Below are 26,923 nucleotides of genomic sequence, written 5' to 3'. Positions count from 1 at the left end.
CTGGGGCCTGTGTCTGACAGGAGTTCAGACTGGAAGATCACAGGGATCCCTTCTAGCCTGGGAATCTACGAATCTAGCCTTGGGGTTACAGTGGATGAGAAGTTAGATATGAGTCAACAGTGTGCCCTTGTAGCCAAGAAGGCTAATGGCATATTAGGATGCATTAAGAGGAGCATTGCCAGCAGATCCAGAGATGTCATTATTCCCCTTTATTCGGCTTTGGTGAGGCCACATCTGGAGTATTGTGTCCAGTTCTGGGCCCCCCACTACAAAAAGGATGCGGAAGCATTGGAGAGGGTCCAGCGGAGGGCAACCAAAATGATTAGGGGGCTGGAGCATATGACCTACGAGGAGAGGCTGAGGGACTTGGGTCTGTTTAGTCTGCAGAAGCGAAGAGTGAGGGGGGACTTGATAGCAGCCTTCAACTTCCTGGAGGGAGGTTCCAGAGAGGATGGCGAGAGGCTGTTCTCAGTAGTGACAGATGGCAGAACAAGGAGCAATGGTCTCAAGTTGTGGTGGGAGAGGTCCAGATTGGATATTAGGAAAAACTATTTTACTAGGAGGGTAGTGAAGCATTGGAATGGGTTACGTAGGGAAGTAGTGGAGTCTCCATCCCTAGAGGTATTTAAGTCTCGGCTTGACAAAGCCCTGGCCGGGTTGATTTAGTTGGAATTGGTCCTGCCTAGAGCGGGGGGCTGGACTTGACGACCTTCTGGGGTCTCTTCCAGTTCTATGATTCTATGATAAGGGGATGGTTGGATGAAATAACATGATCTTGGTAACTAATTGACCATTCATTATCACTTGGAAATAGGTCAATGGAGGGATGATAGGAGTTGCTATAAGGAACTTTCTGGGTGTTTGGCTGGTGAGTCTTGCCCACATGCTCAGGGTTTAGCTGATCGCCATATTTGGGGTCGGGAAGGAATTTTCCTCCAGGGTAGATTGGCAGAGGCCCTGGAGGTTTTTCGCCTTCCTCTGTAGCATTGGGCACAGATCACAGCTGAAGGACTCTCTGCATGTTGGGTCCTTCAAAGTATTTGAATGCTTCAATATCTTTGATATAGGTGAGAGGATTATTCTAAGAGGGGTGGTTGAGATTCTGTGGCCTGCACTGTGCAGGGGGTCAGACTAGATGATCATAATGGTCCCTTCTGACCTTAAAGTCTATGAATCTATGAATTGTGAAAAGAGTCTCTGGCCTAAACTCTGCTGGTTTTTACAGTCGTGCTGCTGTGGTATGACGCTCGGTCTTGCCTGCCCAGCTTAAATGCCATCGTACAGACCCAATAGCTCTGTTGTGTCATGCAAAGCTGGCAGCTGCTTGATTGCCAACTTTATTTGTTGACTCAGGAAAGACAGCCCACTTCCATAATAGAGGTGGACAGCTGGTGAGAGCCAGGCTCTCTCTCTCTCTCTCTCTCTCTCTCTCTCTCTCTGTGTGTGTGTGTGTGTGTGTGTGTGTGTGTGTGTGTGTGTGTGTGTGTGTGTGTACACACGTACATGCCCGCCCACTGCATCAGAATGAAAGGAGGAAACCTGGTTGAGGAAAAGAGGATCCGCTGTGTAATATGTGACTCCCTCTTTTCACGTTCCAGCATACAGAAGATTTCAAACAGGGCTCTTACACCACCACTGCTCAGTTAAATTTAAATGTCAAGCACAAGTGGCTTTTAAGGGTTTCACATGTTTCTGAAGTGGAAAACATGGGAAGGTTTTAAGGAGGGTCAGATGAACCTTGAAGATTCTGAAGGCATCCTGTAATAGAGTTGATACAGCTGCCAGGTCTTTGGTCACTGCTGTGTCCTTTGAGACACATGGATGGCTCTGGGATTTGGACTTTTTTGCTGCGCTTCAGGCCAAACGAAGGGATCTGCCCTTTGAAGGAACGGAGCTCTGTAGTCCAGAGGCGCTTTAGGTTTTGGAGAAATCAGAGGCCACTAAACCTGGATGGCAGCACCCTTTAAATCAGCATCTGGTGTTAAGCAGGATTGTGTGCTAGTCTCTGCCTTCTTTTGTCTGATGATGGATTTCATAGCGTAGCTGTAGCCACTGAGGCTACGTCGACACTGCCGTTTTTTTGTGGCAGAAGATATGCAAATCGTGCTCTCGTTTGCATATCTTCTGCCGATCCTTTTTGCAGAAGAGGTTTTGCTGCTAAAAAGCCCCGTGTAGACGGGGCCATTTGTCAGAAAAAACCCCTTTTGCGCAAGATCCTCTATTCCTCAAAAAATGAGGTTTACAGGATCTTGCACAAAAGGGTTTTTTCCCAACAAATGGCCCCGTCTTCACAGGGCTTTTTAGAGGCAAAACCTCTTCTGCAAAAAGGATCGGCAGAAGATATGCAAATGAATACTGTGTACAGATGTGGTCTCACATCTTGAATACTGTGTACAGATGTGGTCTCTTTACCTCAAAAAAGATATTTTGGCCTTGGAAAGGGTTCAGAAAAGGGCAACTAAAATGATGAGGGGTTTGGAACGGGTCCCATATGAGGAGAGGTTAAAGCGACTGGGACTTTTCAGTTTAGAAAAGAGGAGACTGAGGGGGGATATGATAGAGGTCTATAAAATCATGAGTGGTGTGGAGAGGGCCGATAAAGAAAAGTTATTTATTAGTTCCCTAAATAGAAGAACTAGAGGACACCAAATGAAATTAATGGGGAGCAGGTTTAAAACTAATAAAAGAAAGTTCTTCTTCACACAGCATGTAGTCAACCTGTGGAACTCCTTGCCAGAGGAGGCTGTGAAGGCTATGACTATAATGGAGTTTAAAGAGAAGCTAGATAATTTCATGGAGGTTAGGTCCATAAAAGGCTATTTGCCAGGGGATAAAATGGTGTCCTTGGCCTCTGTTTGTCAGAGGCTAGAGAGAGATGGCAGGAGACAAATTGCTTGATCATTGTCTTCCGTCCACCCTCTCTGGGGCACCTGGTTTTGGCCACCGTCGGCAGACAGGATACTGGGCTTGAAGGACCTTTGGTCTGACCCAGTACGGCCGTTCTTATGTTATGTTATTTGCATATCTTTCGTCGCAGAAAAACGGCAGTGTAGACGTAACCTGAGATCTCTCACTCACAGACCTTGACTACACTGACAATGTTGTTCTTTTAGCACAGAGATTTTGTGAGGCATTCCAGCAGATGTAGGAGGAGTCACTAACACTCGTCTCCATGTTTCATGGTCAAAGACAAAACTGCACAATCTAGGACCAGGTCCATCTCTGGCTCCAATCCCTTTGAACAATTAAACTGTTGAATCACTTTCCCGATTTTTCTATCTGGCCTCTATACTTACCAGCTCCTCCAGTTTTCACATGGGCTTTCTCCATTGGATTGGCATCGCAGCATCTGCCATGGGCTGTTTACAACAAATATGGAATCAACCTCATCTTAGTCTGACAACCAATTTCAGGATTTATCTCAGCTGTATCTTTCCCATAATATTGTATGACTGTATCACATGGATGTTGCACCGTGCAGACTGGACAAAATTGGAGGCTTTCCACACCCACTGTCAACGTTGTATATTGGGTATAAAGTGGAATGCTTTTGTATGTGATGCAGACGTTTATGGTCATTCGGCAATACCTTTACTTAAAAAAATATATAGCTTGCTTGGTAACCTCTGTGTCAGTGTACCCTGAACTTTTTTTGTGTTGGACAGTCTCAGACGTGTAGCTGTGTTAGTCTGTATCTGCAAAAACAACAAGGAATCCTGTGGCACCTAAGAGACTCAGGGTATGTCTACACTAGAAAGTTAGTTCGAACTAACGGACGTTAGTTCGAACTAACTTTCCTATGCGCTACACTAGCGCTCCGCTAGTTCGAATTTGAATCGAACTAGCGGAGCGCTTAGTTCGAACTAGGAAAACCTCATTTTACGAGGACTAACGCCTAGTTCGAACTAGCTAGTTCGAACTAAGGGCTGTGTAGCCCTTTAGTTCGAACTAGTGGGAGGCTAGCCCTCCCCAGGTTTCCCTGGTGGCCACTCTGGCCAACACCAGGGAAACTCTATGCCCCCCTCCCGGCCCCGGACCCCTTAAAGGGGCACGGGCTGGCTACGGTGCCCGTGCCAGGTGCAAGCCTGCCAGCACCCAGCTATCAGACCCTGCACCTGGCACGGCACAGAGCCACCCACCCGATGCCCCCCAGCCCACCCCCTCTTGCCGGGACCAGGCTGGCGGCTCCCGGGAGCTTGCCCTGGACCGCAAGAGGCGGGCACCTTCCTGGGCTAGTGCGGACATCGTGGACCTCGTCCACGATCTCCGCACTAGGCACAGGAAAGTGGCCGGCTAGGGCAGGAGAGCTGCCAGCCTGGCCACCCAGGACCAGGTGTGCATGAAAATCAAGGGGGTCCACTGAGACCCCCGACCCTGAGCCCTGAGCTTACAATGGCCGTCCTGGGTCAGACCAAAGGTCCATCTAGCCCAGTAGCCTGTCTGCCGACAGCGGCCAACCCTAGGGACCCTGGAGGGGATGGACCGAAGACAATGACCAAGCCATTTGTCTCGTGCCATCCCTCTCCAGCCTTCCACAAACTTTGGGCAGGGACACCACTCCTACCCTCTGGCTAATAGGACTCCATGGACCCAACCTCCATCACTTGATCTCACTTCCCTTTAAACTCTGTTCTAGTTCTAGCCTTCACAACCTCCTGCAGCAAGGAGTTCCACAGGTTAACTATTTGCCTTGTCAAGAACAACTTTCTCTTACTAGTTTGAAGCCTGCTACCCATTCCTTTCCTTTGGTGTCCTCTAGTCCTTCTTTATGGGAACTCAGGAAGAACTTTTCTGAATGCACCCTCTCCACCCAACCCCTGCTTTTAGAGACCTCTATCCTGTCCCCCCTCCGTCTCCTCTTTTCTAAGCTGAACAGTCCCAGTCTCTGTAGCCTCTCTTCATCTGGGACCTGTTCCCAACCCCTGATCATGTTAGTTGCCCTCCCCTCTCCCAGCCTTTCTCTTCCCCTCTCCCACCTCCTTTTCCCAGTCTCCCCCAGTTTTTTTCAATAAAGACAGAGTCAATGTTGGAAGAAACGTTATCTTTATTTTGTACATCAATAAGAAGGGGGGCTAGGGAAGGGCAAGTGGAAGGAGGTGAGGGAGGAATGGGGTACGAGCCCCCGATGGGGAGGACTGGGCTGGCTCTGCGGGCTTCTGGGGGTGGAAGCTCTCCTGCAGCCCCCCAATTACTCCCTCTCCCCAGATGGCAGCCTGCGGCAAGTGCAGCCGGGCTGATGGCCGAGTGGTGTGATGTGCCCAGTGTGGGCACTCAGGGCACTCCAAGCCAGAACTTCTTTGCAAGCGGGGCACCCCTTAGAACTGTGTGTCCGGGGTGGGGGTCGGGACCCTTTAAGCACAGCCCTCGGCTAGCCTGAGACAGTATCTCCATGCTCTAAGTCCTCCTTTTATGCCCTGCCGGCACTGCTTCCGGCCATCATTAAGCCCTGTTCAGAGTCCACTCAATGTGGACTTACTAGTTCGAACTAGCAAAACGCTAGTTCGAACTAGTTTTTAGTTCTAGATGCGTTAGTTCGAACTAGCTTAGTTCGAATTAACTAATTCGAACTAAGTTAGTTCGAACTAGCGCTGTAGTGTAGACGTACCCTCACAGATTTATTAGGGCATAAGCTTTCCTGGGTAAAACCCACTTCATCAGATGAATTGGACTGGAAGTTACAGAAGTAGGGGTATACATAAAGAAGAAGTTGCTTGTGTTAATGAAGCAAATTGGGTCCGGTGGAAGTGGGTCATTCACAGCATTTGGTGTGGAAATGTGACTATCCAGAGAAGGGAAATTGCTTTTGTAATGCGTTAACCAGTTAAGTGTCTTATTTGGTCTTAAGTTGATAGAGTTGAATTTGCAAATGAGTTCTAGTTCAGCTATCTGCCTTTGTAATTGGGTTTTGAAGTTCTCTTGCAGAAGGAGGGCTACTTTCAAACCCATTACTGAATGTCCAGGGAGGTTAAAGTGTTCCCCTACAGGTTTATGTGTGTTACCTTTCCTGATGTCTGATTTGTGTCCATTTATCCTCTGGTGTAGAGACTGTTTGATTTAGTCAATATGCATGGCAGTGGGGCATTGCTGGCACTTGATGGCACATATCACATTAGAGGATGTGCAGTTGTATGAGCCCCTCATGTTGTGGCTTATGTGGTTAGATCCTGTGATGGTGTTGCTAGTATACATGTGTGGACAGAGTTAGCAACATGGTTTGTTACAGGGGTAGATCCTAGGTAAGTGTTTCTATGGTGTGGTATGTGGTGAGTATTTGCTTTAGGGTGGTCTGTAGGGGTCTACACTGCACCATAGGTCAAAATAAAACATGCAATTTGATCTATGCAAATTATGTATCTTATTTCGATGTTATTTCAAAGTAGCTTATTTCAAAATTTGGCTTTGTCTACACAACACTTATTTCAAAATGAATTGCTATTCCAAAACGTCCTCTCCTCATGGAATGAGGTTTATAGGGACATCAGAATATTGAGCCTGCTATATTTTGAAATAACTGGCAGGCTCAAAAGATGCTGAATAGCTATTTCGGGATACCAGAGATATCCCGAAATATCGCTGCAGTGTAGGTGTAGCCTAGGTGAGGACTGGCTTGTATCCCAAGGCCTGTGAAAGTCAGGGATTGTTTTCTAGGATCATTTGTAAGTTGTCAATGATGTACTGGAGGGGTTTTAGCTGGGGTCTGTAGGTGGTAACCAGGGGTGTTCTTTTATTTCCTTCATAAGCCTACCCTGAAGTAGGTGATCTCTGGGTACTCGTCTGGCTCTATCAATCTGTTTCTTCACTTCCCCAAGTGGGTATTTAAGTTTTAAGATCTTGATAAAGATCTTGTAGGTGTTTGTCTGTCTGAGGGATCAGAGCAGATATGGCTGTATCTTAGGGCTTGGCCGAAGACAATGAATCATGTGAATTCTTCAAGGGTCTCCTTCCTGTGGTTCCATATAATGAAGATGTCATCAGTGTAGTGTAAGTAGAGGAGGAGTACTAGCTGACGGGAGCTGAGGAATCATTGTTGTAGGTCAGCCATGAAAATGTTGGCATATTGTGGGGCCATGCAGGTACCCACAGTGGTGCCGCTGTCTTGAAGGTAAAAATAGTCCCCAAATTGGAAATGGTTGTGGATGAGGACAAAGTCACAGGTCTTAACTACCAGATGTACTGTAGCTTCACTGGGGACACTGTTCCTGACTGCTGGTAGTCCATCCTCATGTGGAAAATCAGTGTAGAGAGCTTCTACATCCATGCTGGCCAGGATGAAGTTTTAAGGAAGATTACTGATGCACTGTAGTTTCCTCAGGAAGTCAGTGGTGTCTTGAAGATACCTAGGAGTGCTGGTAGCATAGGGTCTGAGGTAGGGATGTAAGGTCTGAGGTAGGGAGAAGTAGTTGACTTCTCAATAAGCATATGCTTATTGGGTTGTCGAATAATGACTCAACTAGTCAGTTTCTCTGCCTTCCTCCCTCCCCCCCCCCCCCGCGTCTATCAGAGAGAGGCAGCAAGGAGAGGGGAGGAGCAGGAGCTGGTGCTGGGTTTAAAAACACAAAGGATTCCTGCCTTGGGCAAAAATCTATTTTTAGGTAGGGAACCAAACAATAGGGGTGTTAGCAGTTGCCAGACACCAAGACCCCCTCTGCTTCACAACCAGATCACTACTGGGAACATCTAAGACTGAACAGGGGGAAGAATCAGTCTGATGCTAAGAGGCAGTCTAGCTTGTGGGTAAAGGTGATTAGAACTACTGTTGGGAAGAAATTGCATGTGACAAGTTTCTTAGAGTATTAAACTTAGCTGGTGAGTTTTGTTTTATTTAGCATAGTAACTTACTCTGATCTGTCTGTTACTACTTGCCACTTCTAAAAATCCTACTTTTTATATTTAACATAATCCCTTTTGATCATTATTAAACCCAGGGTGAATAATTGTTACCTGGGGGGACAACAGCGCTGCATCTTTCTCTTTCATTGACAAAGGGAGCGAACAACTTAGGAGCTTTCTCTGTATAAACCTTTTATGCAAAGTAAGATGGATTTATCTGGGGTTCTGGTTCCATTGGGGATGTGCACCTGGATGCTGTGACAAGTCCCTTTGACTGAGCCTTCCCAGAGCTGAGCTGCTGTCAGTGTCCGTGTTGCTTTGCTGTGGGCTGTGACTCCAACTCTGCGCCTTTGCTGGGGGAGACCAGAGGTTCTGGCTCAGTGGGACTGGATGGCAGGGTACCCCAGAGAGCAGGTAGGTGGGCTCAGTGGTATGATCAACCCATCTCCAGGGGGGATGTCTGTGAATGAATCCCTAACACTCCTCTCCTCACCCTTTATCTTCTTTCTTTCTTGCTTACTTGCTTTCTTTCTCCCTCCCCCCTCCCCAAACAACACCACTGTGAGGTGTTAGGGAAGTGATATTACCTCCTTTTACAGATAGGGAATGAAAGCCTGGAGAAGCCAAGCCCAGGTTACATAGGAAGTCTGTGACCGAGTAGGGAATTGTAGACACATCTTCCAAGTCTTTACACCAGTACCTTAAATGCTGAACGATCCATCCTCTCTTCTTGCTGTCATCTCCTTTCATGCCTTTTTGCCATCATTTCCCCTCTTACACAACTTTTTCTTTGGCGCTTCTATCCTCCACATCTCTGCCTTTCCCCCACTTTCTTAGAAGGAACTGACTTTTACACCAAATAATATATGCCCTTGATACTAACTTTTTCAATAGCTGCATAAATGTGCTAATAGTAATTTAAACAGTTATTTTCTTTTTCGGGCTTGAAGTCTGCCATATGGTGCGTTTAAAACTGGGTTAAAAAGAATTGCTATGAGAAAGCTCAGTAGCAGACATGTCTGCGGACAAAATGTTAGCAAACTGCTGCCTTGGCCAAACTGTGGTCATTAAATCACTGTGATGGTTTTCATTGTCAGGTTGAAATTCTACCACTTGAGCCTAAAAATAAAGTGCTTTCAATTTTGCATGTGCAGGCAATCCGTCACTTTAAGTTAAATGGATGGCTTAAATGTACTGTATAAGTACGCGCAGCAAAGCACGTGCTACTGAAAAAGGATCATTTTCTTTGCTGAAATATACTTTCCTTCCTATAGTCTATGTTAAGAAATCTTAGTAATAAATCATTTAAACCTGCATGTGAGCATTTAAAAATGCTGAATATCCTGCAGGTCTGGTCCCTGCTGTATCTCCTGTCTTTTTTTAAACAGCCATCTAATCCTCAGTCCCTGCCAGATTGAGTACAACCTAGAACCAGGCTACTGGCTTTATCGACTCCCCGTGAAGCCAGTTGAGGTACCATGTGCAACTGAGAGTGCGAATCCATCTTCGTTTCCACCTTGGCTAGACCACATGGCAATAAGGGATTCATTTGGATCCTGGTGTCAGGAGTAATTAACTACTTCCCATCCAGTTTATTGACACTGGGCCTCTGCAAACCTGCTTTCTTGAGGGAATTCTGCACCAAAAAATTAAAAAAAAATTCTGCACTCAGTATTTTAAAATTCTTCATCTTTTAGGTGTCTAAATAACATAGTATAATCTCACGAGTTTCAATTATTTTGGTAATTTATTTTAAAACAGCTGTCAGCAAGTATGCCTGTGACAGTGCAGATAACAAAACAGAGTCAGGAAATGTTTTTTGACAAATAGATTCCTCACTAGGCATATTATTACGGAACTTGATGTGTCTTGACAGTTAGTTTCTGGTTCACTTGAAATTCAGTACAGTGGGGTCCCTATTATCTGATCTACTGGGGCCAGGTTAGATCACCAAAAATCTGGATACAGTGGAGAGTGGGAGATGGGACCTCTGCTGCCAGCCCCAGGCATGGTGCAGCAGACAGCCCAAGCCGCAGTTGCTGTTGGCCATGGGTGGCTGGTTTGGTTAATCTGGAGAGCTGGATAATGGCAACTACGATACATTTGAAACATGCCAACCCAGAAAAAGGAAGCATTTGGGTAGAAATCAAATTCTGTGCGCAAAATTAAAATTCTGCGGGGAACGTAAATTCTACATTGCGCTGAAGCACAGGATTCCAGCAGGAATAGCCTTTAAGGACCAGAGCCAGCTGGCATAAATTAGAACAGCCAGTAGGCTGCTGTAGTTTATGTCTGGTTAGAACTACATGTAAGGGGACTGTTACCCCCTTACTAAAACTCTGTGGGAGTTTTTTGGTTTACCAGCTTCAGAAGGGGAAGGGTTCATGAGACTGACAGACCCCAGAGACAATGGAAAGCAGTCAACACTCCAGCTCAGCCTGACTGACAGGTTGTAAGTGGGGATTGTTCTGGCTCTCTTTGAGAAAACAGGGAGCTGAAAGAGCAGAGCGAGCTGTGTGCAGAAGAGGTCCTGCAAAGACAGAGAGCTGAAAAGAGCAGTGCAAGCTGTATGAAGGAGTCCTGCAAAAGGAACAGAGAGCTGAGACACTGCTAAGAGGAGTGCAAGCTGTGCTGAGGGGCAGTTTTTGCAGCAGAAGAGCCAGGCATACACAGCACAGGGAGTGCAGAGCCTGTGTTGAGCAGCAGACTGGCAGTGCTCAGAGCCAAAAGGAACAGAGAAGCAACACAAGGAGCTGGAACTGGCCAAGCAGCACAGCCTGCAGCTGGATGTGGTGAGCACCTGGGACCAGCAAAGTGTGGGGAAAGGCTCTGGACTGGGAGAGGGGTCTGGCCACTTCGAGCTTGAGACTGTGTGGTCACTACCAGAGCTAGCGTGTCCAGCCTGTAGCCCCCTGCAGCATATCCAGGGCCTCTAAGAAAGAGACTGTGGACTGTCCTTACACCCTACAGACTGCTGTTTTGATGTCCCTGTGCTACAGAGCAGGGCTGTGTGTTCTCATTTAATCATTCTCATTTTGTCTTATTCTTTTATCTTTAATCAGTTCTTGTTTAATAAATTGTATTTGCTTTGAACCTTATGAAGTGATCACTGGGCCAAAAAGGCCTGCAGTGTAAAGAGAGCACCTCGGAGTGGGGACACCCTAACTCCTGCCCCTAGTGACTACAAGGTCAGGGATTAAGCCCCAGGAAACCTGGGCCCTGCCTTGTTGGGGTTTCAAGGGCTCTGCTACTCAGGAGAGTGGAGGGGGAGCCCTCAGGATCAGGGAGCCATGGGGTAAAGGAAGTGGGAGCGGGGACTCAGATCCTTTCGCTGGTTCATTTCACCGGGGTGTATAGAAGCCAGGAAAGTTCCCCACAATAGCGGGATCATTCCCCCGCTTACATACAGCTGGATCGACTACAGCTTGCAAACTGTCGAGTTATAACTAGCTCTCTGATGGCCTTTCCACTTCTTGTGCTGAACCAGTGAACCAGTGTTTCTTAAACTTTTTAAGACCAAGGAACACCAAACAATAATTATTTTTATGAGAGGAACACCAAGGATTTTTTGTTAAGCAAAACAAACAAACAAACAAAAAACCAGGTCAGGGGAAAAAGGGTCGGGGGGGGGAGAGGGAGGGAGAAAGTTATTCAGCAAAAAGGGTTGGAGGAAAGTTATCAGGGAAAAAAAAGAAAAGGTCACCTGCTCCCTAAATCGCTGCCATTTTGAACTCTGTTGTTCTCCACGGCATACCGGTGTGCCGCGGAACACAGTTTAAGAAACACTGTGCTGAACAGATCTGGAGGCAGGAGAGAATCTGAGCCTATGTTTTTGGGTGAGTTTTAGTGTCTTAGAGGTTTGTGTTAAATACATTTAATTTCAGTGGTTCTTCACGATGTTTCAATATGTTTAAACATTAAAGTTTCTGTAGGTAGAGGAGAAAATGATTCCAATGCTTTTGGTAGGGATGGCTTATGGAATATCAGGCACACTACTAAGCTATAAGACACAGCAATGTGAGAGTTACAGTACAATAATTTACAGCTAGCATGGGCTCAGGCTCTGTGCCTAAGAACCCGGAAGATGTGAATTATTATACCATAACCTACAGCTTGGAATATCTTAATGGATTATTGCTATTGGGTCAAATTCTGAAGCCCTTCCTCAGTCATGATTGTAAACACGGAATAAAGGTTCAAGATTTGCCCCATTATAGGCAAGTTTTGAAATCATGTTTTAAAAGTAAAGTACTAGTATTTCAGCATTGTTCTCTTAAAAACCTTCTTATTAAGGCAAAGTTATAATAAAATGTTAACATACATTACTTATTCAGGATCAGGTTAATATTCAAAGAACATGACTTAAGAGTCCAGCTTGCTGGCTGGGGAGCCCTCCTCCGCTGACTAGACTAGAAAGGTTTCAATAATTTCAGTAATCACCGAATTCTCGGTTCAGTGCTTCTCTTGTGTACATATTCGGTGTCAAGGCCTTTCCATTATAACGTTGTGACGGAGTGTATCAACCGCGCACTGAGGATCAGGGAGTTGCCTTGGCACAGCTGGCCAAAAGGGCCCCACCCCCAGGGGAGGCAGACTATAAAAGCCTCGGGAGCAGCTCAGTCGGAGCTTACTGAAGAAGGAGGAGGCACAGAGGGGGCTCTGGATCCCGGGGAATGGAGGAGGCCGGAACTTCCAGCAGTATCCAGGGCCAGAGAGGCAGCCTGAAGAGAGATACTACCCCTGAGCGAGACAACAAGGGAGAACGGTGAACAAGTGTTGGTAGGAAGAAGCCCCAGGTGAGGAATTGTTCTCCGGGTGCTCAGTGTGTTGTGGCTGAGCAGGCAGTGGATTGCATCACCGCCAACAGGGCACAGGGCTGGGATCCAGTGGAGTGGGAGAGCCCAGGTCCCCTTACCTCCCCCCTAGCCAGCCTGTGTGGGGGAAATCTTCTGACTTGTCTATGGACTAGGCCTCTGGGCCATATTATCCCTACTGAAGAGGACTCGTCTGTGGGTAGGCCTCTGGGCCATATGATCCCTAGCGAAGGGGACAGGCATATGGACTCCAGCCTCTAAGCCGTATTACCCCTAATAGAGGGTATAAGGCTGTGTCTAGACTGGCCAGTTTTTCCGGAAAATTAGCCGCTTTTCTGGAAAAAACTTGCCAGCTGTCTACACTGGCCGCTTGAATTTCCGCAAAAGCAGTGACTTCCTACTGTAAGAAATCAGTGCTTCTTGCGGAAATACTATGCTGCTCCCATTCAGGCAAAAGTTCCTTTTGGGCAAAGCTTTTGCGCAAAAGGGCCAGTGTAGACAGCTCAGATTTGTTTTCCGCAAAAAAGCCCCGATCGCGAAAATGGCGATCGGGGCTTTTTTGCGGAAAAGCGCATCTAGGTTGGCACGGATGCTTTTCCGCAAAAAGTGCTTTCGCAGACAAGCGTCCGTGCCTATCTAGACGCACTGTTCCGAAAATGCTTTTAACGGAAAACTTTTCCGTTAAAAGCATTTCCGGAAAATCATGCCAATCTAGACGCAGCCTGAGTGTTTGGACTAAGTCTTGGGGCCGTAATACCCCTAAGAAAGGGGACATGCATGTGGACTGTGGCTGTGTTAACCCTAGTTGTGGGGGCTTGTGAACAGTCTTGGGGAAAGGCCAACTCATGCCCTTAAAGGAGAACTAGACTCGAGGGGCCTCCAAGGATAGGACGCCCCTCGACAAAGGTCAGTCCATATTTTACTGTACACCACTTCCATAAGAGGCAGGGGTTGGGAGGGCCCATATTTTTTCAATACCATATATAGCAGTTAGCAATAAAAAAAATTGTGATTCTGTTTAAAAAGTATATCCTTTACTGGAGCTTTAAGGAATCAGGTGGAGAGATTTCTAGGAAGCTGGCATTTTGTCATAGGCATAATTGCATTAAGAGTTCTTCTCAAACCATCCCAAACCACACTCCATGACTTGTGCGAGTATTTTCTCCTTCCTCTGCAACCTCCCCAAAAGAACATATCCCTAGTAGCAAAAATATGATAGATTTTAACTGGTGGCAAATGCTATCTGTACAGTACTTTATAAGAAAAGTTTTTCTGAGGTACACAAATTGAAAATATGTCTCCTTTTCCACACAGTGACCCACTCATGCAGATCAGTTTTTTTTTGGTCCAAATCTCTCTCCCATCTTTTCATCTGGGTTGTTTTCTTGTCAACAACTTGTTCAATCAAAATTGTGCATCTTAGAAATCAAAACTTCTTGTTGCAGTTTGCTCCTGTGTCAACTCCAATGTGGTTAAAGGTCTAGATCAGGGGTGGGCAATACTTTTTGATGTGGGGAGGGGCACGCTAAAATTTTGTTAAGTGTTCCAGAGCTGCATTTTTCTATGGAGAGGGTACAGTGGTTGGATGCAGAAGGGAGCGCCATGTAGGAGATGTGGGTGTAGGAGAGGGTGTGGGATCTGAGAGGAGGTTTGGATGAAGAAGGGAGTTGTGACCCGGGGCAGGGAGTGTGCAGAAGGTTTGAATGGTGACCTAGAGCTGGAGAGGGTGGTGACCTGGGGCAGGGATTTGCAATGTGGGAGGTGGTGGGGTGCCAGAGGCAGGCTCTGACTGGGAGGTGCTTACCTACGTGGCTCCTCGCCATCATCCCAGTGGAAGCCTCAGGCACCACTCAGAGGGGCACATGGAAGAGCCAGCCACTTTGAGCAGTCTAGGGCTGCTCCCTTCATGAGGGTCCCCCAGCAGGGCAGGCTGCAGGCCAGATTCAAAGGCCCTCCCCACCCCTGGTCAAGATGGAACTGTGCCATAGCCAGATTCCACCGTAAACACAGTAGGGTTGAAATTATTTCAAATAAGGCGCCAGGAATAAGCTGTCGAGTTGAGCAACCTCAGCTCTTGAATTCAGTGAAAAACAAAACAAAGAGGCAAATTAAAAACAGAGGGTAAATCTCCCGGGGGCCTGGCAGTTGACCAAGGCGGTGGCGGGAGCCAAAGCTGCCAGGCAGCTGCTCTGCTGCCCATCTCCCAGCCCGCTGCATTCTGCTTCCCCACGGCGGCAGGAAGTGGCATGTCCCAGCCTCCTCTCAGGAAACGGGCGGCAGAGCAGAGCAGGCTGCCAGGTCACTCCAGCTCCCACCACCATGGTGAGTGCCGCCCTGGGCCAGGCCCTCCCCCATGGCCACTGTGGACCCCCCTCAAAGTGCAGGGTCTAGGACAGCCAGTCTAAACCGTCCTAGGGAAGGGGCGGCTCTGTCAAGTGCACTGGAAGATGTACTGGAGCGTCTATCGGCAGAGCAGCCTCCAGCCTAGGCTGGTTTCTTTTTTCCTAACTTATTAGCCTCGCTCGGTGCCCAGTCATTGTCTTCAAATAGGACCCTGTTCTGGGACTCCCCCCACAATCTGCTCCAGGGGGAGATAGTCTAGGGCATAGATTCCCAAACTGGGAGGGTGAAGAAATTTGGGGGGGGGGGGCGGGTGCAAGGTGACCCGAGCCCCCCGTCAAACCTCCAAAAGAAAGAGCCCGGTCTGTCCAGTAAAAAAATTCAGAAAATACTGGAATGAGAAATGTCCGGTATTTTCTGTTTTTCCTAGCTTGGGCTTCCGCCAGAACATGCTGGCTGGGGCGGGCGGGAGGATGGAGCATCCCAGGAAGACTTCAAAATGGCCACCTTAAAAGGGGCAACTTTTTTGGGGGGGGGGGGGGGTCAACAACTTTGCCCTTGGAGTACCAGTGTCTTTTTTTTTTACACTGGTCCTGAGAATTAAAGGGGCCATTATTATTTTTTGGCCCCAGACAGTTCCTTCTTTTCTTTTATTCTTTTTTGTTTTGTTTTGTTTTTGTTCACCAAGTTTTGCTGCTCTCTTCTTTGGGGCGTGATGCTGAAATGTTTGGGAACCACTGGTCTAGGCTTAGAGGGCAGGCTGCTCTCTGGTGTTTTACTTCCTTTTTTCCAGGAACCAGATAGGAGGAGTGACATGGCCCCAGCTCTCTGAGGGGCTCTACTGTGAAGGAACCTTTCCTCAGAAGTTCCCTCTTGTGCAGAATTCCACTGGTTGTGGGTGGCCGGCTTCAATACAACCACACAGCACCTGCTGTATTCTTCCCTTCTGCAGCTGCTGCGCTGAACAGCCCTTCAGAGGCAGCGGGCCACCTCTCTAGTTTACTGTCACTTAGTAAGCTCAGCTTGCAGCGTTGATCAGTTTGCCATTTAGCTTTGTGATCACAAGCTTGACTTGAAAGCAAACCCGCCCTGGCTTCTATGTGTCTCACTTTTGCCCGCCACTGCTGCTCACCTTTCATGTGACGGGGCTGTTTCTAGATTTGAGTTTCTATTGAAGTTGACAACTCAAAGGCTTTTAGTAGAAGGAAATAAAAAAACAACAACCACTCCATCTAGGGATCCAGAGGCCAAAAGAGCTGTGTTGTGGGGCAGCGGTATTGTCTCCAATTCAGTAACTGGCCTGCCTCAATGCTGCGTAGGCTGTAACATCTAGAAGATCAAAGCCCGAGGGACTGTAGTGTTGTTATACATGAAATAAGAACCTGAGTGCACTACCCGTTGTAGTAAGAGACAGTTCCTCCCCTTACTATTGTGCAGTTTGAATAGACAAGACAGAAAATGTGGGAGAAAGAAAAAAATTTATTTCCCTTTTATAGGGTGGCCATTGGGGAAGAGAGAGGTTAAATGACTTGTCCAAGGTCACAGGTGAAGTCGGTGGCAGAGGAGGGAAATGAACAGACATCGCCTGTATTCCAGTCTGTGACAGGGTACACCAACCCCGCACTGGCAGTGAGGGAGTTAACCAGCCTTGCTGGGCTGAAAAGGCCCCTCTCCTGTAGCCTTGCTGGGCATGCTCCCATTGCAGGGCCAGGATAAAGGCTGGGGAAGCAGCTCACTTGGGACTGACCACCGGAGGGGAAGGAGCTCCTGCTGGAGCACAGGAGCAACCGCCCCCGCTTGACCAGCCGCAGTCCCTGCCCCAGGCAGATCTGCAGCTGCTGCTTCAGCCAGGGCCCCAGCCACCGCGCCAACTGCAGCCACCAATGCAGCAGCCCTCGCCTGCCTGGGTGGGGATGATGTCGGCCAGCAGACGGGGTAGGAAGTGGTCCAGGGCGGGGAGCAGGAGGCTACCTGGTGGGTTGGGCGTGCTTCGGGGGGCCTCCCCGCCGAGCCAGTGGTGGGAACCGCCCACTGCTGATAGGGCCCTGGGCTGGGGCCCTGTGGAGAGGGAGGGCCCAGGCCTCCCTATCCCCCTTTCCTTGTTCCCCAGAGGGGGAAGCCGTTCTAGTGACTCATAGACTCGGCTGCTGGGCAATATTTACTCCAGACAGGGGGCGCTGTAGACTCGGCCACTGGGCCATATTTACCCCAGACAGGGGATGTTATCAACTCAGCTTCTGGGCCATATTTACCCCAGATGGGGCATTAGACTTGGTCACTGGACCATATTTACCCCATAGGAGGCACAGGCGGGGCACCCCATGACACAGTCCTAAAGGACCATCCCCTGACTCCAGTGATTTCTCTTTCATTAATATAGTGGTTCTCAAAGTGTGGTCTGCGGCCCACTAGTGGTCCATGGCTGCCTCGCACGGCTGCCTCTGAGGCTCGAGCTCAGCCCCTTCTCTTCCCCCACACAGCAGGGAACCTGTGCTGCCGCTGCTGCAGTCTTGTGGTTGCTGTGCAGTCACACGGCTGCAGAACCAGCTCTGTCTTCCTGCTCCGAGGCACGGGGTGGGGAGAGTGGTGAAGAAAGCTCCGACCTTCCCCCTGTACGAGAAGAAAATGGAGCAGCAGCACAGGAGGGAGAAGGAAGCCAAAGCCCTGGAGGCCCGGTGGCTGGGTGAGAAGGAGGCACGGTTCCAGTGCTAGGAACTTTTCCGGCTCCTCACCATCTGACTGCAGGTAAAGCGGCTGGAGGCCGAGTTGCTGGGCAGGCGTTGAATGTGGCTGGCAAGGAAATGGGCCGAGGCTACCAAGCCCTGGCAGCTGGACTGGTTCCGGTACAAAGAGCCCAACTTGGAGGAGCAGATGGGCACGGAGCTGGCTGAGTCCCTGTGGATGCTGAAGCCTGAAGGTAGCATCCTGCGCAACCGGTTCAAGAGCCTGCAGAAGAGGGACCTGATGGAGCGCAGGGAGCGAGCCAAGTTCAAGAGGAAATACCAGCCGAAGAACATGGAGAAGAGAGCCTTCCGCAAAGTCACGTAATGCTGCCTGCCCCCGGCTCTCTGTCTTACCCAGTCCCGGCTGTTTGAACCAACCATCTTATTAAAGCTCTGGGCATCTCTTCTCAAAAACAAAACAAAACAAACAAACAAAAACAGAAACAACCCCCTCCCCCCCCAAAAAAAACAAACAAACCTTCTTTGCCAGACCTGGCTCACTGCATGGAGCCACTTGCTTTGCCTCTGTCCATGAGCTGGGCCTGGTGGGGAAGGTCGGGGCTTTCTTCACCCCACCCTCTGAGTGGGAAGCTGGAGCTGGTGCTGCAGCCTTGCGGCTGTGCAGCAAATGTGAGGCGGGAGTAGCAGCGTGGGCCCCCCACCCCGCTGGGAGAATGGCAGCGCAGTGACGTGCTGTCCAGAGGCTTTCTGCGCTGCTCCTATTAGCCAGCCAATCAGAGCAATGGGGGTGCGAAGCCAGGTAAGCATCCCCCTTCATGCCCAGACCCCAGCACCTCAATCCCTCACACTCACCCCTACCCCTGCCAAGATCCCCACCCCTACACCCTTCCTCCTGCCAGACACCCTACCCCCAGCCTGCTTGTGCACCCTTCCTTGCTCCTGCACCCTCCCCCCTGGCCAGACACACTACTCCAAGCACCGTCCTGCACCATCTCTTGCTCCTGCACCTCCCCCCTGGCCAGATGCCTACCCCCACCCTGCTCCTGCATTCACTGTTGCTCTTGTACCCTCCATCCTGGCCACAAACTACACCCTCCCTTGCTCTTGCTCCTTCCCCACTGGCCAGACACCCTACACCCAGCCTCCTTCTGCACCTTACCTCCCACCCAGACCTCACATCCTGTACCCCACCTCTTGCCCGGATCTGACATCCCCATCCCTATTTCACTCCTGGCAGCCCTGTCCTACACACTGAACCCCTCATTTTTTGTCCTCACCTGAGAGCCGAAGTGAGTCCACAAAATCCACTAACTCCGAAACCCAGAAAAGTAAATCTGGCCTATGGGAAGCCCTGAACCTCAGTCCTCCCTGTCCCTTCCTCTCACCCCGTGGGGCTGGAGCGCCGGAGAAGTGAGATGTCTCAGTCGTGGGCCATATCAGTGAGGATTGGATTTTTTTGGAGGAGTTTTTTGCTTTTCACTTATGTGGTCCCCAGCTGATTTTTCTGTGGGTCAGTGGTCCCTGACACATAAAAGGTTCCCCACTCCTGCCATAAATATAGAAAACATGGGAACCTTTTGTATTAGACATACATTAATATTTTACTTCATTGAAAATGAAGTTTGATAAACTAACATGGGAAAGTTAAAACACTTAATCTGTACAATAATTTAAATTAAACCCGTTCTCCCCAGCTGCAGCACTAGCAAAATGGCTTGGGCGTAATTATGTAATTAATTGTGAGTTTCCATTAGCAACTGGTGAAAGGAAAGGTTTGCATTGACCCAAGTGGTCCACGGTCCAAAAAGTTTGAGAACCATTGAAGTAGAGGCAAACAGGCTGAGCGCTGAGCATCTGAGCTCAATTTCTTATGCACATCATATCCCATATCTTAAAAAGATGCTCTTTATTTTTCATCAACAGCTGTCTTTTGCTCCTCCTCAGTTTGTTACAATGTTCCCTGGAACAAGCTCAGATTCACCGCCATAGCGCCTCCCAGTGGACCGTCCTGAAATCAGCTCTTCCAGGTCCAGAGTGCCTCTTTTGGTCTGGGTTTTGCCTCCCATTGCCCACCCTTTTGTGTCCATCACTTCAGGCCCCAGGTCCCTCACTGATCCCAGCACCTCTCCCCTCAGGCTATGTCTAGACTGCAGGCTTCTTTCGAAAGAGGCTCTTTCTAAAGCATCTTTCGAAAGAGCCTCTTTCGAAAGAGAGTGTCTAGACTGCACGGAGAAATTTCGAAAAAGCGGCTTGCTTTTTCGAAAGAAAGCATCCAGTGAGTCTGGATGCTCTCTTTTGAAGAAGCCCTATTTACATTGAAGAACGCCTTCTTTCGAAAGAGGAACTTTCGAAAGAAGGCGTTCTTCCTCGTGAAATGAGGTTTACCGCCATCGAAAGAAAAGCTGCATTCTTTCGAATTAATTTCGAAAGAACGCGGCTTGAGTCTGGACGCAGGGGAAGTTTTTTCGAAAAAAGGCTACTTTTTTCGAAAAAACCCCTGAGTCTGGACACAGCCTCAGAGAACTGCCTTCCTGGCAGTACCCATGTCTTGGGTCCTCCCCTTCCAGGGAATCCCATTACCCTAGCCCCACCTTGACCAGTGATCCACTGCCATTCTTACCTAGCCCTTTCCCTCAGGGGAAAACTGCAGTCTGAACGGGACACTTGTCATTGGCGGGTGGTGGGGCGGGAGGGAAGAGTTGGACCTGCTGCCTTTTTCTGCTCTGGCTGCTCCTCTGCAACTCGAGTACCTCCTTAGGCCTTTGTAGCAAGGGCTCAGCCTGGTGGTTGACCAGGTCCGAGCTCCCCAGCTCCTGCTTTTCCTCAGCACTGCTCTGTCCCAAGTACCCTTCTCCAGTAGACAGCCAGATTCAACTCACTCCTCAGCTGGAGTGAGACTGAGTGCCCGCTAACCAGCCATCTTTTTATACAGGCCCGCTGGGCCCTGATTGGCTGCTTCAAGCCTTCTTTCAATTGGCTTCCTGGGGCAACCCTTTCCCAGGGCTGTGTTTTAACTCCTTATCAACCAGTGCAGGGCAGCCGCCCCATCACACCCCCTCCTGTAAATACACAGTGAGTAAAAGTTAGCGCAGGAAGAGACATGGGTTTGTGTGTGTGTGTGTGTGCGGAGAGGGGGGAGATTTTTGTTTGTCTAAACCTACCAAGATTTATTCATTTGCTATTAATAGCTTTGATTGCCATATTTCAAAGTCAGCTGCTGGTTCTGAGCCTTTGCTGACTCTGTGAGCGTTTTCTCTGATTTATTATGCCAAAGCAATGCCTGTTCTGTGATATTCTCTCTATATGGCTTTAAATGGGAAAGTCAGACTCACCAAAAAAAAAAAAAATCCACCTGGAGACAAACTCAGAATTTGAACTTGGTAATACTGTGTGTACCGCGCCATGTATTTTAAGTCCAGGGGTACTTTAAATAAATGAAGTTTGTCATCTGAGACATCCATTTCAGCATTGTCCTGCCACTAGACCCACCGGTTGTGTTCTGCTGAGCGCGGGAGCCATGGAACAGTGAACTGTCGATGACATGGGAGCATGCTGGAGTGTGGAGTATTTGGCTGTTACCTGAGGCAACTTGCTTTCTGCAGAAGTGTCCTAAAAGGTTGTCTATTTCTAGACTAGTGAATAATGTAGTGCACATATTCCCCATAAGACCATGGGTACTGGATATTGCATAGTAGAAAAGATGCCTCCGCTCAGTGCTCGTATTGTGTTTGTATTTGTGGTAAGCTCTTCACACAGACTGACTTTTCCAATTGAAAAAAACCCAGCTTATTTTGAGTTTCATGATTATGGGCATAACTTACCGTTTAATAAAGTATTCTGGGCGGAGTTATAGTGCTGTGAATCTAGTTCATTGCAAATAAATTTTGGCAGAGTAGCTCTGCATTTACACCACCGTTAGGGCACCCTTAAACTGCTGCCGCTTTCCTCTCTTCTGTTACGTAAAGTGTTTATGATGCTAGCAGGAGGCCCAATACTTTGTGTACATTAGACACAACCTGTGCCTGATGGGCAGGGTAGTGTGGGGGCTTGCAGGGAGGCAAAGTAAAGGCAGCCCGCTTCAGCAGTGTCACTGAGCATGCTCATTACAAGCCAAGCAGCAAATCGGGGTGTGGAGGAGGGAGGACGTGACCCTACATTTCCCTCCCACTCCACGCGATGCCTCTGCTGTAAATACATCCGTGAACTGTGGAAAAGTAAATGGCAACGTTTCAGATGTGCCCCCTGTAAATTAAGCCAGGGTTTGACCTTCACTCTACTTGACCAAATCAGGCACAGCGTGGTGCATAAGAAAGCAAAGGTAGAATTAACACGCCCCTTCCCTTCCTTGGTCCTCGGGCCGGTTGGCTGCCGTCTTATTCCTTTTTGCAAAACACAGAGCTGTCCCAGGGCTGCTCTGCTTCCTGCTGGCTGCCTGTGGCCCCGAGAGCATTTCTGACAGCTGTGGATCACTAAGGGCTTCGAGATGCTCAGCCAGAGCCCTTTCTCCTGGGCAAACCTTGGAGCTGAGGGCAGCGAGAGGAGCGGTGTAGAAGCTGCTGGGGTAGTTCTAAGCCATCCCTTGATGTGACTGATCTGCCAGCTTTTGGCTGCATTCTGCCAGTTTCCCTCCCCCAGGCCGCCCTCAGAGCCACCTGGAGAACGCAGCCCGGGGTTCTGGTGGTGATTTAAAGGGCCCGGGGCTCCAGCCGCCTCCGCTCCTGTGGTAACGGTAACCAGGAGCCTTTTGAATCTCTGGCCCCCAGGGCAACTGCCACCTTTGCCCTCCCAGTTGACGGGCCTGGCCATTGGAGAGGCACAAAACAGCCAAAGCAGCAGCCGGAATCTGGGCTCTAAATGGGCCCATGGGAATTATGATGATGATGTATTTGTGTTGCCATAACACCTAGGAGCCCCGTTCAAGGACCAGGACCCTATTATGGCAGGCACTGTACACACCTAGAATACAAATCCAGAGGGCTCCAAAGGTCCGTGGAAGGCCCATATAGCTTGCTGCCCATGAAACCAACTAACCCCCGGTGTAGACAGTACTACTGCCAGGGCAATGGGAGAATTTTCCCATCCATATAGCTGTTGCCTCCTGGGGAGGTGGAGCACTTTGGTCAGCGGGAGAAGCCCTCCCGTTGGAGTATGTAGCATTGTCGCTGAAGCGCTATAGCAGTGAGGCTGTGCCAGTGCAGCCCTGCCCTTACACAGTGGCAGCATCTCCAGTTAATTCATCAATCTTATTGCTCTTCAAGCTGGGTTACATCGGGTTAGAGTGAATGAATGAATGAATGAATGAATGAATGAATGAATGAATGAGAAATTCTCCTGGCGGTGGCTGTTCTGTGGGCCATTCGCATCTTCTATGGCTAACATGAAAGATACTTTAGCTAATGATAAGAAGTGTAGCCTTGACAGATCCTTCTTGCTCCACTTATCTCCATTCAAATACGGCAGCAAAGATCATTTTTCTGGCTTGTCGCTTTGATCACATCACTCTTCTGTCTTCATCCTTCTCTTGGCTTTTTTGTCTGGGACTCATCAAACATATGCTGCTCATCTTCCTTTTTAAGGACTTTTTCAACCAGCTCATAACAACTCATTACTCTTGTCAGCAAAGCATTTCTACCCATAACTAGGGCTGTCAATTAATCCCAGTTAACTCATGCAATGAATTAAAAAAATTAATGGTGATTAATCACACTGCTAAACAATAATAGAATACCAATTGAAATTTCAATTCGTATCTATTATTAACAGTGTCATTGGATGTTTTTCTACATTTTCAAATATATTGATTTCAATTACAATGGAGAATTAAAAGTATTCAGTGCTGACTTTATATTTCATTACAAATATTTGCACTGCAAAAATGATAAAAGAAACAATTTTCAGTTCACCTTATGTGTCCTGTTCTGTAATCTCTTTATCATGAAAGTATAGCTTACAAATGAAATGTTTTTGTTATATAACTATACTCAAAAACAAACCAATGTAAAACTTTAGAGACTACAAGTGCACTCAGTCCTACTTCTTGTGCAGCCATTTATTCCGACACACAAGTTTATTTACATATACAGGAGATAATACTGCCCACTGCTTATTTACAGTGCCACCTGAAAGTGAGAAGAAGTGTTCACATGGCACTTTTGTCATCACCGTTGCAAGACATTTATGTTCTAGATACGCTAAAGTTTGGATTCCCCTTCATGCTTCATTCTGTGTTGTAATTGAAATCAATATATTTCAAAATGTAGAAAAACATCCAGAATATTTATAATACATTTCAATTGGTATCTATTATTAACAGTATGATTAAAATGCAGTTAATTGTGATGAATTTTTTAAATCTTGTGATTAATTATTCATTTTATTAATTGATTGGACAGCCCTACTCATAACAATAAAATTTACATGACCGGGGCACCTAAAACCAAGGTTGGCTGTTGAATCATTCCTTCCATTTTCATGGAACCTGAACTCCTTGTCCTAAGTTCCCATTCTGATTGACAGAGCTGCAAACATCCAGCTAGCATGGCCTTGCCTCTTAGGACCTGCGGTTATTCCTAGCTCTGTGATGTTTGCTTTTCAGCTGGCAGTGGCTGAATACACAACATGGCTGACTGTAGTATTGTCCATTTTGGGGGTACACGCAGGAATGTCAAATGCACCCTGGAGCAATGTAATTATAATGACCTATAGAGCTATCTCAACGGGAAGCCTTCTCCTGTCCTCTTGTGGAGGTGGAGTACCTCACTGAAAGGAGACAGCCTCCTGTCAGGGTAAGTCACATCTTTGTTAAAGCAGGACAGTGTCGTAGCTACACAAATGTAACCTTTAAGTGTCGGCCTGCCCTTCAATTCAGCTTCTAAAATATCGACTTAGGCATAGAGGCTTGAAATCTGTGACCTGAAATTCATACAAGGAAGAAAACATGGACAAACAAGCAGGTACAAGCAGAGAGAAAGGAAAAAAAAATCTGAAGTCCGCTCTGACTCAGTAAAGCTAAGGTCTGGCTGGGCATGGCTGCCAGGGGAGTTCTCCAGCCTTGCACACTCTGCCAATCACCTTTCCCTGACCGGCAGAGCGGTCAGGCTCAGTGCCCTTACCCAAACACTGTGCATTAATGAGTCCTCCTCCCTCTCCCCCCAAAGCAGTTGCAAGTCTAGGTTCCTTGTTCTTTTCCCTGTCAGCTCTTGTTCTTAGACAGACCAGGGAGCTGAGGTAATACTGTTTATCCAACCAGCTTCTGTTGCTGAGAGAGACCAGCTTGCGCCTGAAGTCAAGCTCTGTGTAAGCTCGAAAGTTGGTCTCTCTCACAACAGAAATTGGTCCAATAAAAGCTATTACCTCGCCCACCTTGTCTGTCTAATATCCTGGGATCCACATGGCTACAACAACACAACATGCAACTAACTGTTCTTGCCTGCTTGTGTTATACGTGAATAACAAAAGTAAAATGACTCCTCTTTGTTTAAAAATTTCCCTGAATCCTGTCCAGAGCATGGACCTGTATAAACACAAACCATATTTGCAGTTCTAGAGCCTACAGCTTAGAACATTGCATGCCCTGCACGGAAAATACGTGTTATTGAGTTAAGCACAAGAAATAAATGAACGGAAGGGGTGGAATGTACAGTTCTTTCCCCCACCACTTCCCAAAGCACTGTCCTTTTTATTACTATTGCTGTGTCGCCAGTCTCTGAGCTATTGGTCCTAGCGCTGGGTGGCGGATTTAAAAATACATTAGATTTTGGCTGCTGCTGGTAGCTTCTGGCTTGAGGGCTGGCAGGTAGGATGGAAACAAAGGGAACCGCTTTGTGAGGGTGCTGTGCTTCCTGCCTAGCTCTGGTAATCACAGATGCCAAAAGGTGGGGGTTGTAGAGCTGTAGGGATGGGCACAGCTGCCTGTTAGCCTATCCTCCCCAGCTACATGGGCTGGGGCAGATGCTGAGGATTAAAGAATCTACCCAGAGAGTTGTTTCCTTGAAGCTGATAGTCTGCCACCAGTCCTGCTCCGGCATACTCCCATCGTGCCCTGTGCTGCAGCCAGCCTTGGGAGATGGCTAAGCAGCTGCCTCTTTCTTCACTCAGCGCACAGTCAACCTGTGGAACTCCTTGCCAGAGGATGCGGTGAAGGCTAGAACTTTAACAGGGTTCAAAAAAGAACTAGATAGATTAATGGAGGTTAAGTCCACCAACGACGATTAGCCAGAATGGGTAGGAATGGTGTCCCTAGCCTTTGTTTCTCTGGAAGTGGGTGACAGGGGAGGGATCATGTGAGGATTACCTGTTGTGATCCCTCTCTCTAAGACATCTGGTATTGACCACTTTCAGAAGACAGGATATTGGGCTAGATGGTCCTTTGATCTGACCCAGTATGGCCGTTTTTATGTTCTCTACCCTCTTTAGCTCCTTCTCCTCCAGGTAAATGGAGGGAGACATCAATGGATGTGGCAGCAGTCTAGATGCAGGTGAAGTTTTTTTGAAAAAAGGCCACTTTTTCAGAAAAAACCCTGTAGTCTAGACACAACCTCCAGTGCTACAGGACAGCTCATCGTTTTTTAAGTTTTATTCATTGCATAATCCATTAATTTAGTTAAAGTAATTAATTAGTGGTTAGTTCTTCAAAGACCGGATCATTCTTGTTCCATTGTTGTTTGGGATGCAGTAGCATCTAGGAGCCTCAGCATGGACAGGATCCCATTGTGCTAGGCACTGTAGGTGCAACAGCTGGTCTCTGCTCCATGAGCGTCACTTGTACTTTTAAGTGCTTGCTTCTCTCCCCATCTTCTCTTTTATGGCATCTTCCGACATTACATGTCAAAGCGCATCACAGATCGTAACAAATTAATCCGCATAACACCCACAGGTAAATGGCATTGCTGCCCCTTTGAGAGATGGAATAGTCCAATTGTATCGTGTAAAAATTGCAGTGGAACAATACCACTAAGTCTGTGTAAGAGCTCCCAGATTAAAGTGAGAGGTAGGAGATCCCCAACCTGCAATGAATAGAACAAAGAATGATGATATTTGCCCTGCACTAGTCAAGGAGGAATTCTGTTTGCCTTTTAGCCTGTGATGGCTAATCTCGCATGTTATTGTGCATGGAAAAATAAGGTGATCTCAATGGTTTTGTGAGAATTGTGTTGGCAAGCAGGTGAAAAAGTGCATCTCAGCGAACCTGCTGGAGAGCGGGTCACTACAAGGGCGGGCTCTCTTCTTTTTCTTAGACACAGAATATCAATCAGT

At 47.9% G+C, this 26,923-nt stretch overlaps 1 pseudogene; it reads left to right on the top strand.

The window, feature by feature from the left end:
* Window positions 1-17,696, top strand: part of LOC149524287 (uncharacterized) — an 83,941-nt pseudogene extending 66,245 nt beyond the window's left edge.
* The last annotated feature ends 9,227 nt before the right edge of the window (window positions 17,697-26,923 follow it).

Source organism: Pelodiscus sinensis, chromosome 5, assembly GCF_052426305.1.
Source record: "Pelodiscus sinensis isolate ZL-2025 chromosome 5, ASM5242630v1, whole genome shotgun sequence".
NCBI classification, from domain to species: domain Eukaryota; kingdom Metazoa; phylum Chordata; order Testudines; family Trionychidae; genus Pelodiscus; species Pelodiscus sinensis.
Note: the sequence above shows the minus strand (reverse complement) of the source record. Positions and strands in the feature narration are given on the sequence as shown.